The 11,337-nt window shown below is 36.6% G+C and overlaps 1 pseudogene; it reads left to right on the top strand.

Moving 5' to 3' along the window:
• Positions 1–5,721: 5,721 nt before the first annotated feature.
• Positions 5,722–6,610, top strand: LOC132225223 (type III endosome membrane protein TEMP-like; annotated as a pseudogene).
• The last annotated feature ends 4,727 nt before the right edge of the window (positions 6,611–11,337 follow it).

The raw sequence follows: 11,337 nt of genomic DNA, 5'->3' as shown, positions 1-11,337 counted from the left end.
GTCTCTCCCAAGAAGAGGAATTTAATTACAGACACATTTTTATAATGAAATCACACTTATTTTGGAGAAGAAAAAAGAAATAGAAGAGAACCTATTTCTCATATCCTAGCTGAATTCTCTGACTGGGAAAAAATCACATTAAATATAAAATCTATTTTGAAACAATATTAGGGATGTCAAACTGCCATAAGCAAAAACTACATAGTTAAAATAAAAACTGCAGGCAGTTTTAAACATATAATAAGCTGAACCTTCTTCTTGTGATATAATGTCATTAAGAGAATTATGAATTCAAATCTCTCTCTCTCTCTCTCTCTCTCTCTCTCTCTCTCTCTCTCTCTCTCTCTCTTTAATAGGATCCCCAATCTTCACCTCTTCAGGAATTATATATTATATTGTAAAATAAAACTCCAGCAGCAGCCATACAGGTGAAAGGCTAGACAATTCACACTGACATTTCAAATTAAAAATAAATACAAATATCCCATCCCAAGGATAATTAGACATCTCATTTTGGGAGGTTTTACAGGGTGAGAGGGAGTGAATAGCAGCATATTCACTTTCAAGTCATTCTAAATATAACCTCAATAGTTCCAATATCAAAAAAAAAATTAAAAAGTGACATACTGATGAATTTTCACAGGAGGCAATCAGGAAGGTGACAATATTTACAATGATGATGCCAATGCCTAAGGCACAATATTCAAAATAAAGAAGCACCCTGGGCTCTTGATTGTGTAGGTGGACTCTGGGCTGACCCCTCTCACAAGAATACATCAAATGTACATCTATATTTAGAGCAAATCCTCTTGAGAGACAGCTGTGAGTCAATTGAACAGCCTCTGCACCAACAAGCAAGTGCCGCATAGAGAAAGCTGGGGAGTCATGACAGCTATCCTGGAGCTGAGGGAACAACTCGGGACCAGAGGAATGGGTGAGTGCCATAGATGACTTTCCTCTGAGCCTGGATAGCAGCCTGAGCTCCATTTATGTTCTCTGGTTAACCTGCAGGGTGTTGCAGCACCTTCCCAGCCACCCGTACTGGAGAAAGACCCAGCAGGAACAGGCTCTTTCACCCAGAGATTGTATAAAAAAACAACAACACCTAAGAATAAAGTTAACTAAGGAGGTGAAAGACCTCTACTCATGACTAGCAACCAGTCTATGTGTCTCTCTAACATCTATGTTTCTCTCTCACTTTCTCTCTCTCTGCCTCCTTTACTTCCTTCCACTCTACCTGAAAAGGAATGGAAAAAATATATATACTCAGGTGAGGATTAAAAATTAAAAAAAATAATGGGATGGTCATATTATAAGGTAAAAAGGGTCAAATAACTGTTGTACATCTGAAACTAATATAATCAATATAAAATTGTATACCAACTATACTTTAATAAAAATAAATTTAAAAAAATCAAATGCCCAGCCAGTGTGGCTCAGTGGTTGAGCATCAACCTATGAACCAGGAGGTCACAGTTAGATTTTGGGTCAGGGCACATGCCCGGGTTGCAGGCTCGATCCGGGGGTGGGGGGAAGGGTGGTTGCAGGAGGTAGCCTATCAATAATTCTCATCATTGATGTTTCTATTTCTCTATCCCTCTCCTTTCTTCTTTGAAATAAAAATGTATTTAGAAAAATAAAAAATCAACAACAAAACAGGAAGGACCTGACAGAACCATGCAATCTTGCTGACTAATCCATGGGTTCCCTGACAACTGCTTCACTTTTGGAACAAAGAATAATCAAGGCAGAAACATGAAAATCTAATAGAAACAGGTAGCATTTTTAAAAGGCCCTAAATTTGACATAAAGCTAGGAACAGATAACCTTATAGTCTTCTGTGATACTTTATACATCAGTGGAACAGCATAGATGGATGGATTAAGGGAGCAATAAACCCCACCACTACAACCTTGCTTATCTGGGCTATATATGTAAGGCCCATCTATCTGTGTGAGGATGGGCTGGAAATCTCACCACTGGAGACTATAATTAATCATCAACCTTAGTATGAATGTGTTTAATGTTATTCACTGACAGTCAATTGCAAAACAGGAATAAATTTATAATCTCTAAACATTCTTCCTAGATTATCATATTTAATTCCAAAATTTAAAATAGGCTATATGCCAATGATTTTCCTAATTTTTATCTCAAGCTCTAACATTGCTCCTAAGATCCCAGTTTATATGTACAACTGTTTTTTTTTTTTTTTTGACAACTCTATTTGGATCTTAAATGTAACATGTCCACCATCTACCTAGTTACTCAGGCTAAATAACTTAAGAAACATCCTTGGTCCCTCTACATTTCTAATCTTCATTCCTTCTAGTTCATCATAAAATGCTGTTGGCTCTTGTTCAGAATATATCTTAAATCCATCTACTGTATTTTTCCATGTATAAGATGCCCCCATGTATAAGATGGCCCCCACTTTTCCAACCCAAAATTTAAAAAATCAATATTTTAAACATTTTGCTGGTTTTCCCCTTAAGGCCTTCTTCTTCTTTTTTGGCATCTTAAGGAGTTGTTCTTCCTGTTTTCTCCACTGTCTGATCATACACTCAGTGGGAAGGGGTTCAAATTGTCTCTTTGCAGCTCTATTTCCATGCCCTTTTTCATAGCTGATTACATTCAGTTTGAATTTTGCAGAGTAAGACAATTGCTTACTGGTATTTATCTTTTTTTTTTTTTGACATCTTTATGGGCTCAGAAAGCTACAGTCCCTGTTGCATTTGTGCACTCTCCACCTCCAATTACGGCATCAGCTGACGTCAGTAAAAATAAGGCTCATGATTGGAGGAAGCCTGTTTGACAAGGGATGGGCAGCTAGACACCATGCAGCTCCCTCCAAGGCTGATTTCCATGTATAAGATGCCCCTCAATTTTCAGTCTAATGATTTTAGAAAAAAAATAGCCACTGTCATATTTAACCTCTATCATTGCAATAGCCTCCTACATATCTCCCTGCTCCCACTGTTGCCCTTCTACAGTACATTTTCTACCCAACAGCCAGAAAGATTTTTTTAAGTAAAATAGATTCTTTCACTACTATGATTAAAAATCTTCCAATGTCAGCCCATTATGCCAAGAATAAACTCCAAACTCTCAACTATGGCCAGCAATAACCTTGTTTGACCAACCCATACTCTCCTTATTTTATTCTTTGAATATGCAAATATTATTTCCAACTCGGGACCTAGTATGCACTTGGCATTATCTCTACCTGTAGCATTTTGATTTTTGCAAGCATAGTTCCTGGTCTGTAAGATTGCAAGTAAGTGACTCATAATCAGAGAGTCCTTTCCTGGCCACCTAATTTAAGTAGTGTCCTAATCACTCTTAATCATATTCCCATTATTTATAGCATTCATTACTAACTTATTTTTTTATTTCTTCATTGTTTTACTTGTTCTAATTCCTGCTCCAAAATGAGAACATAAGTTTCATGAAAGCAAAGATCTTATTTGCCTCATTCACTACTTTAATCTCTAGAACATAGAACAGTGCCTTGAAAAACGTAGACACCTAATAATTGAGTGAAATATGATGACATATGCCCTCTTTTACCTCCTAATTTAATATTATGCCCTCCAGATCATTCACTATTCCATTAACACCTTACTTCATAGTATTTATCATTGGCTGGAAATATCACAATTATTTCTTTTTTAAAATTTGTCTATCTCCCACAACTAAAATGTACAGACCATGAAAACATGGTTTTATTTATCTTTGAAAATTCAGTACCTATACTTAGATCAGTGACTGACATATGGTAAAAATGCAGAAAATAGCTCGTGGTTAAATAAATGAATTTTGCTAGAAAAGTTGCAGAAACAAATGGTGTCCTTTTTGGTTCACACTCTCCAAAAGCTGTATCCTTGCAAATGAAACCTGGTAAGGTGTTTGGATAGTATAGCAATAATAGCAGTTATAATTATGGAGAGCATAATTATAGCAAACACTGTTATAAGTGTTTTATGTAAATTAACTCAATGTCACAATAACCTTATTGGGAAGGTATTACCAATCAACTCCATTCTAAAGTTTAGGAAAGTTAGGCAAAAAAGGATAACACTGGCTCATGTGGCTCAGTTGATTGAGTATCTTCCCATGCACCAAGAAGTCGCTGGTTCAATGCCCAGACAGGGCACTTGTCCGGGATGCAGGCTCAATCCCCAGTAGGGGACGTGAAGGAGGCAGCAGGTCGATGTTTCTCTCATTGATGTTTCTCTCTCACCAATGTTCCTCTCTAAAAACCAATAAAATATATTTTTTAAAAAGATAGGATAAATGTTCAAGTTGGTTTTGCTTTTGTTATTGTTATTGGAGTTGTTACAATTAAGCTCTCTCCCTCATCTTATACTCCAGAATTTGAACCTAGACTATTTTGAGAGCTTACCATCTTAAGTGACATACTGCAATGTTTTTAAGATGGGAATTTGAAGAGGTAACTATTCTGTTTTAAAAGTAATTATTTTTGATGTCTTAATTATAGTTTACTTTCAGTATTATTATGTGTTGGTTTCAGGTGTACAACATAGTGATTAGACAATGGTACTTCACAAAGTATCCACTCAGCACCATACATAGCAACCACACTATTATTGACTATATTCCCTATGCTGTACTTTATATCCTCATGAATATTCTGTAACTACTAATTTGTAATTTTAAAAAAAATTATTGTTGAGAGTATTACATATGTCTCCTTTTCCCCCCATTGACCTCTCCTGGCCCACTCCCATCCCCAGCACAAGCCCTCATCCCCCTACTGTCTGTGTCTATTGGTTATGCTTATATGCATACATGCAAGTTCTTTGGTTGAACTCTTACCCCCTCCCCCTCCTGTGCTCCTTATGAGGTTTAACAGTCTGTTCAATGCTTCTATGTCTCTGGATCTATTTTAATCCCTTTGCCTCTTTCAATGAGTCCCCCAATCCCCCTACCTTTTGGCAATTACCAGTCAAGTTTTTGTGTCTATGAGTCTGTTTCAGTTTTGTTTGTTCATTTTGTTCTTTAGATTCCACATATAAGTAAATTAATATGGTATTTGTCTTTCTTTGACTGACTTATTTCACTGAGCATAATACCCTACAGGTCCACAGGTAAGCTTTTGATAAAGGTTTTTGAACAATGTATGGATTCATTCCTATGAGTTGCTAGCTCCAGATCCTTGAGGGAGGAAGATGGTTTTCATCATCTCTAGGTCACCTTTAGGCTTAAGGGCTCCAGAAAAATATTTTTTTTCTGAATATATTTATTTCATCCTAGGATGCACTTGATTCTGACCATCATTGAAAAGAAATTTGAGATACTACCAGTGAAAACTGGTGTCATTGTTTCCCCATATTCTGAGAAATTGTCAATGTGTTCTCTATCATTTATCTCATAAAAGGGGGCCCCTTTATCCTAGCACAACCAATTTCAACTTCATTTCTGGGTGACTTTAGAGGAAAGTCATTCTTTCCAGAGGCAAGCAATCTCTATATCATTAGTACAAAGCAATCCTTAGTATAATGGGCTTTAATTGCCTTTAATTATCTTATATCTGAAATACCATACATTACAGAACATTTAGAACCATAATAATAAAATATCTTATTATAGTGTTTTACTGAAGTACTACACTCAGCTTTCATTTCTGAGAATCACTCTGAGGCCTAGCAGTGCCTGTAATAATTTTAATCTTTTGGTAGAAGTTGAAGATGTAGCTTCCTCCACGGACTGTGCACAGTTCCTACAGGATCTGGGCCCCAGGGCTGCCTATCACCTGGGATCTGCTTGGAGCCAGGGCTCTTCTGGCCAAGCCAAGGCTCACAGTGTCTTCCAGCTACTCCATGAGTGACACAAACCCCCAAACCATTGTGGGACCCTCGGAGCTCCCCACGGTATCAGCCATGATCCCTGGGCCAGGCTCTGGGGCCCGGGCATGGCCTGTGCTGGTGGTGGTTGTGCTGGGAGCTGTGGTCCTCTCTCTCCTCATTGCACTTGCTGCCAACCAAATGCCACCTCTGACGCAAATACCGCCTCAGCTATCAGCATCGCCCACTGCCCTGGACAAAGAAGGGGATCTGTCTGGAGGCCGGTGAAGATGAGGATGATGATGGTTTCATTGAGGATAATTACATTCAGCCTGGGGTCAGCGAGCTGGGGACAGAAGGTAGCAAGCACCATTTCTCCCTCTGAGACCCGACCTTTGGACACCCCTTGCCTGACAGCTTAAGAATTGTAAATACTACAATGAACTCAGGGATGGAGGTGGCTAGGATTTAAGGGCTGATCAGGGACTGAGAAATTTTTCCATCCCTGACACTAGCCACCAAAGTGACAATGCCCCTCTCTTGCTCAATAACTCTCAATGGCTCCCTGCTATTCTCAGGATAAAGCCTACCAAGGACCTGACTATGGAAATGAGGCCTCTGTCAGCCTCTTGGTTTGCATTCTCCCTACTTAACTAGTTATTATTATATACCAGTTGGTAACATTTTAGCAGATGAAAACCAGTGTGCCAAGTTTCTTATTGAATTTGTTTCCTATCAATACAGTGGGTAATCTAAATAGTTACAATATATTCTGTTTTTCACAGGTATTCATAAATCTATTTTTATTTCAAATAAAAAAAAAGAAGTTGAAGGTGCAATGAGGCACTGAATAGAAAACCAAATATATAAACTTTTCTAATTAATTCCTATTAAGGTCTGGGGTTTTATCTCTATTCTCATCTGCTTGAGTTATAAAATTTAGTCAATTAATTAAACAGTCACATGGTAAGCTACCTTTAAATTTAATATTTTTATAGTTCAACATTAAAATAATTATATTTCTATCCTAAGGTATCCCAGAAGCTAGTGAGAGCAAAAAAACAACAACAAAAAAACAGCTCTATTACTATTAATCCTCACGTGTAGGTGGACTATTGATTTGAATGCTACCGATTTTAGACAGATTTTAGAGGAAGATTGATTTTTTTTTTTAATCCAAGGCTAGAATCTATCTCCCTAAAGCCTATTAGCCTATGTCTCAGCAAAATGCTCGTTAAGCAATGAGGATTGCTAATACAGTGAGGGTGGTGAAAGAAGAATGTCAGATATATTACTTAGGTGGGAGGGATAGGTTTTAGTCACATTCCAATATTTTCAACAATATGACTGTATTGAAAGCCATAATATTTTATTTGTTTGTGCAGACCCATACAGTACATACAATAATCTCATTGAAAGGGGAAACAGCAGTCCATGTAGATAAACAAACTGGCTTCAGCAGATGGGAAATTCAGAATAAGAACTTCCTTTGGAGCTTGGTTCCTCAGTGTGTTATAGTTGGTTATAATCTTTCAGAAAGCTGCTCTTGGGCTGTCACCTCCCTGATGGCTAAAATATCCCTTGAAGGAAGTAGTATCTACGTCAATCCAAGTTTGATCCAGCGCCACAGGAAAGCTGCTATAGTCTGATATCTCTTTTAAAAACATCATAAACAGTAAAGCTTTGATACTGAACCTAAAAACCTCATTTCAGGCAACTAATGTCTTTAAATAGCAGGGGTTTGTAAAAGAGGCTATGAATAAAACGTGAACTCAATTTTGCAACACTACCTCGAAAGTGTTAGACTCTTGATTTCATTTTATTTCTCTCTCGGTATGGTGTTTCTAAGGACCCTGAGCCTCTGTCTTGAGCCAATTTATCACTAGGCCACACTTTTGTTACACCATACCTTTGGTCCATCAGATCCATGTGATTCATCTCTTTAAGGTCAGTGCAATATCAGTTCAATAATGAGCTAATGCACTTTACAGATAATAGCAAGGATACAACATTCAGACACTTGAGATTACCAATGCCCTACATTCTCTCTGACACACCCCCAAAGCTAACTCGATCTTCACTATATTTACCTAAAAAACAATTGAAGATTTACTATTTTGTCCCTTTCTATTTTGTTATTAGAGTTAAAGTACACTAATCATGTGGCACTTAGCAAGTAAAGCTGACCTTAAAGCTCTCAGATAATGACTTGAGGATCCTCAGTTTGGATAAGCTCATAGAAATGAACATGAGGAGATGGAAAGTAGTGATTATATTGTGAGTACCCATTATCCATCGATCACTCTATTTTCCCATTTAATGAACATAAAATGGTTATCATTTGGCTGTTATAACCCTTCTTGTTTTAAAGAAGAGGAAACATGCTCAGAAATAGAATTATTGTCCCAAATCACATAGCTAAGAAAAATACCAGCCAAAATTTGAGCAAAAATCTGACTGCAAACATATAATGCTTTCCCCTTTACCACCTAGCTTGTCTTACCACATGCCTCAAACTAGCTTCTCTAATACCTCTAGCAATCACTAACCACTAACAGATCAAAATCCCCCCAAAAAACAAATTTATATCAGATGTGAAAAATAGCTTTTAACCCTGTATCTCTGGTGACCACCTGTCCAGATAGAAATAATTTTGAATTTTAAACAGTAGTACTTTTATAATTGTCACAAAATTATAATATTTCAACAAACTATTTACCACCTAGATTGTCTCTTAACCTAGTAATATCATAGAAAGCTAAGATCATGGCTGCTGAGTTTTCTTAATTCAGAAAGTAATATAAGTCCTCCTATACTCCTTATTCCACCTTAAAAACAAACAAACAAAGAAACAACAAAAAGTGGGAAAAACAGTGTGTTTCAAGAAACATCTTGTTAGGATTAAAATTTTATTCTTTATGATGCTTGTTTTTTAAAATAAATCCACATTTCTGTTGTAGTTGTACTAACTAGGGCATAGCTAATGAGAAAATATCAGTAAGTAGTATTTGAGGTACTTATATTTTTTATTCTGTTAGAACTATTGTGATAGAATTTAATTTGGGATAATACTGAGTCAGTATCCATTAGAACATTTGTTAATTTGTTAAATAAGGCTACTTGTTCTAAACCTGCTTTTAAATTTTGATTTTGAAGTCACAAATCCTTAGCACACAGTAGCCCCCGCCATGAGAAACTATTTCTCTTGCCAGTAAGGATATTCATCCAACTTGTCTCTTAGGGATTTTTGCTTTTTGAGTGGTATAATGTTCCACATTTGACAATGAGGCCTATGATTTTGTGAGTGGGGAGTAACTTTACTGGAGAATTCTTGTTTAAATGCAATATTCCTGGGATAATTAATACATGAACCCATTCATTATATGAATACACTTTACACATTTTATAGGATTAATTTCTAATCGATTAATTCCTAGATCTTATGCCTTAATGTAGGTGGGAAAAGAAGAGGAAGGTTCATAGGATTATAAGATTTTGGTGGGAGATTACAACAGGGGAAGATTTCGATCTGGGGAAAGTGCTAGGGAGTTAATTGAGAAGTTCAGGATTGAGGATAGGGGTGGGTGAGAGGACGAATGATGAAAAATAAGGTTGGATGTCAAAAATAGCCTATCTACGTGCCAATTGTCAAAGTATGACCTTGGGGATAGTCATCACAAGATCCAACTGTGCCTGAGAAGGAATATGAACTAACTGCCTTTGCAGCTGGAAATGACTCCATCTAAGTTGCTTCTATAACTCCAGGAAATGAAAATACATAATAGTAAGTCTGAATAAAACTGTATGCCTAAAAATGAAGATGGAAAACAGCTGTGATCTCTTTCACAACAATCATTAGACTTCACAGACAGATGGGAGTAGAGATGGAATGATGGACAATCAAATGCGCTATTAGCTCTGACAGATTCCAAATATTGTCTGACTTTCGAAGCTTGCATGAAAATCAACCTCATAGAAATACTACACACAGTCTATGAATGTTAACACATATTTGGCAAAAGTATTTAACTTTATTCTACTCAAACTTTTCCTTATTTTCCTTAGATAACTTCCAGTAAGTCTGTCTTCTTTATGCCATGAAAAATGAATCATTTAAAAGGGGAAAGACATGAAAATATAATTTTAGAGTAAATTTTTTTTCTTTAACCAGCTACCAGTGGGAAAGTTCAAATTTAATGCTGATAGAAAACTGATCTGTTACTTCATTTAATGATTAGCTGGACTGCATTTTATTCATTTGCTTTGAAAAAGATAAATATCTGGGGTATCCAGGAAGAATGCAAGTTTTCTACCTATGTTGTGAAATTAGTTTAAGTGGTTTTTTTTGCAAGCTTGTCTGAAAAAGGGTCATTCAGATTGCATCTCAACACCACCATCCCCAATCTACCACCTATTACTGGAGCACGTGTTTTCTTGTCAAGTCATGATAGCTTTGAAATGCTTGAAAATACCTTCTGTGTCTAGGTGCTAATAAGTGTGAATCAGATTCAGGAAAGCACTGTGTTACTGAAGATTAGGATCACAAAATGTAAGGCTCAGCCAGTCAAAACTCGAGATGCGTGAATAAAGCAGTTGCAGCATAATGATATATTTTAAGCCAGAGAGAATTATTTGTCTTCAATCATGCTTATGAATAATTTTGATTTATTATTTATGCATTATAGAAAGGAGGGCCTCTTACTTCATGTCCTGTGGCATGGTGACATATAACATTGTAGGGTACATTTTCTAGAAGCTGTTTTATTATGTATGGAGGCACAAGAAGGAAAAGGGATTACTCTGTGCCATAAATTAAATATGGACTATTTGAATGCATAGGATAGTGCTTTTAAAACATGGGGATACTTTTTTACTCCACACTTCCAAATTCAGAAATATATAGCAATTTGTAACCAATGTGCGTCCTTTGGCCAAACAAGTACTCCCTTATTTGTGTAGACTTGTTCAAACCAGGTTCCTGCCAATGAAATGTTCCAAATCCATCTCAGTCACCTCTTTTGCTGTGCTGAATCAGCACTCTCTGGGCACAGAGTTTTCTTGAAAGTTTCCTCAAAGTATTACACACTGGAGGGAATACTTTCACAAAGGCTGATTCAGCAAGTGAGCAAGAGAGGAAGTGAGAGATTTATAGGGTTCTTTTAATGCTGGAAGGAGAGCCCTATTGATGAATAACAGGATGATTATGCAATTTAGCCTATGTGGGCTGAGATTCCAGAGAATAAACCTAAGTCTGATCATTTTGTTTAATATTAACGAATACACTGCTACTCAAAACACACTTCACACTTCAAAACGTTTTTACATTTGTTTCATTTTTTCTTCTTCATATAATGGTTAGGTATGCAAGTCAGGTATGGTTAACCAAATTTGAAAGACAAAGTAAATAAGGCAGAAGATAATTAAATAACTTTTCTAAGACCACATAGTAAATTATTGGCAGATTTGACACTAGAAGACTATAATCTAGGTTGATTGACTTCCATTCTATGAACTTTTCAATGTACATACT

This window comes from Myotis daubentonii, chromosome X (genome assembly GCF_963259705.1).
Source record: "Myotis daubentonii chromosome X, mMyoDau2.1, whole genome shotgun sequence".
NCBI classification, from domain to species: domain Eukaryota; kingdom Metazoa; phylum Chordata; class Mammalia; order Chiroptera; family Vespertilionidae; genus Myotis; species Myotis daubentonii.
The sequence above is the reverse complement of the archived record's forward strand: the minus strand, read 5'-3'. Positions and strand labels throughout refer to the sequence as shown.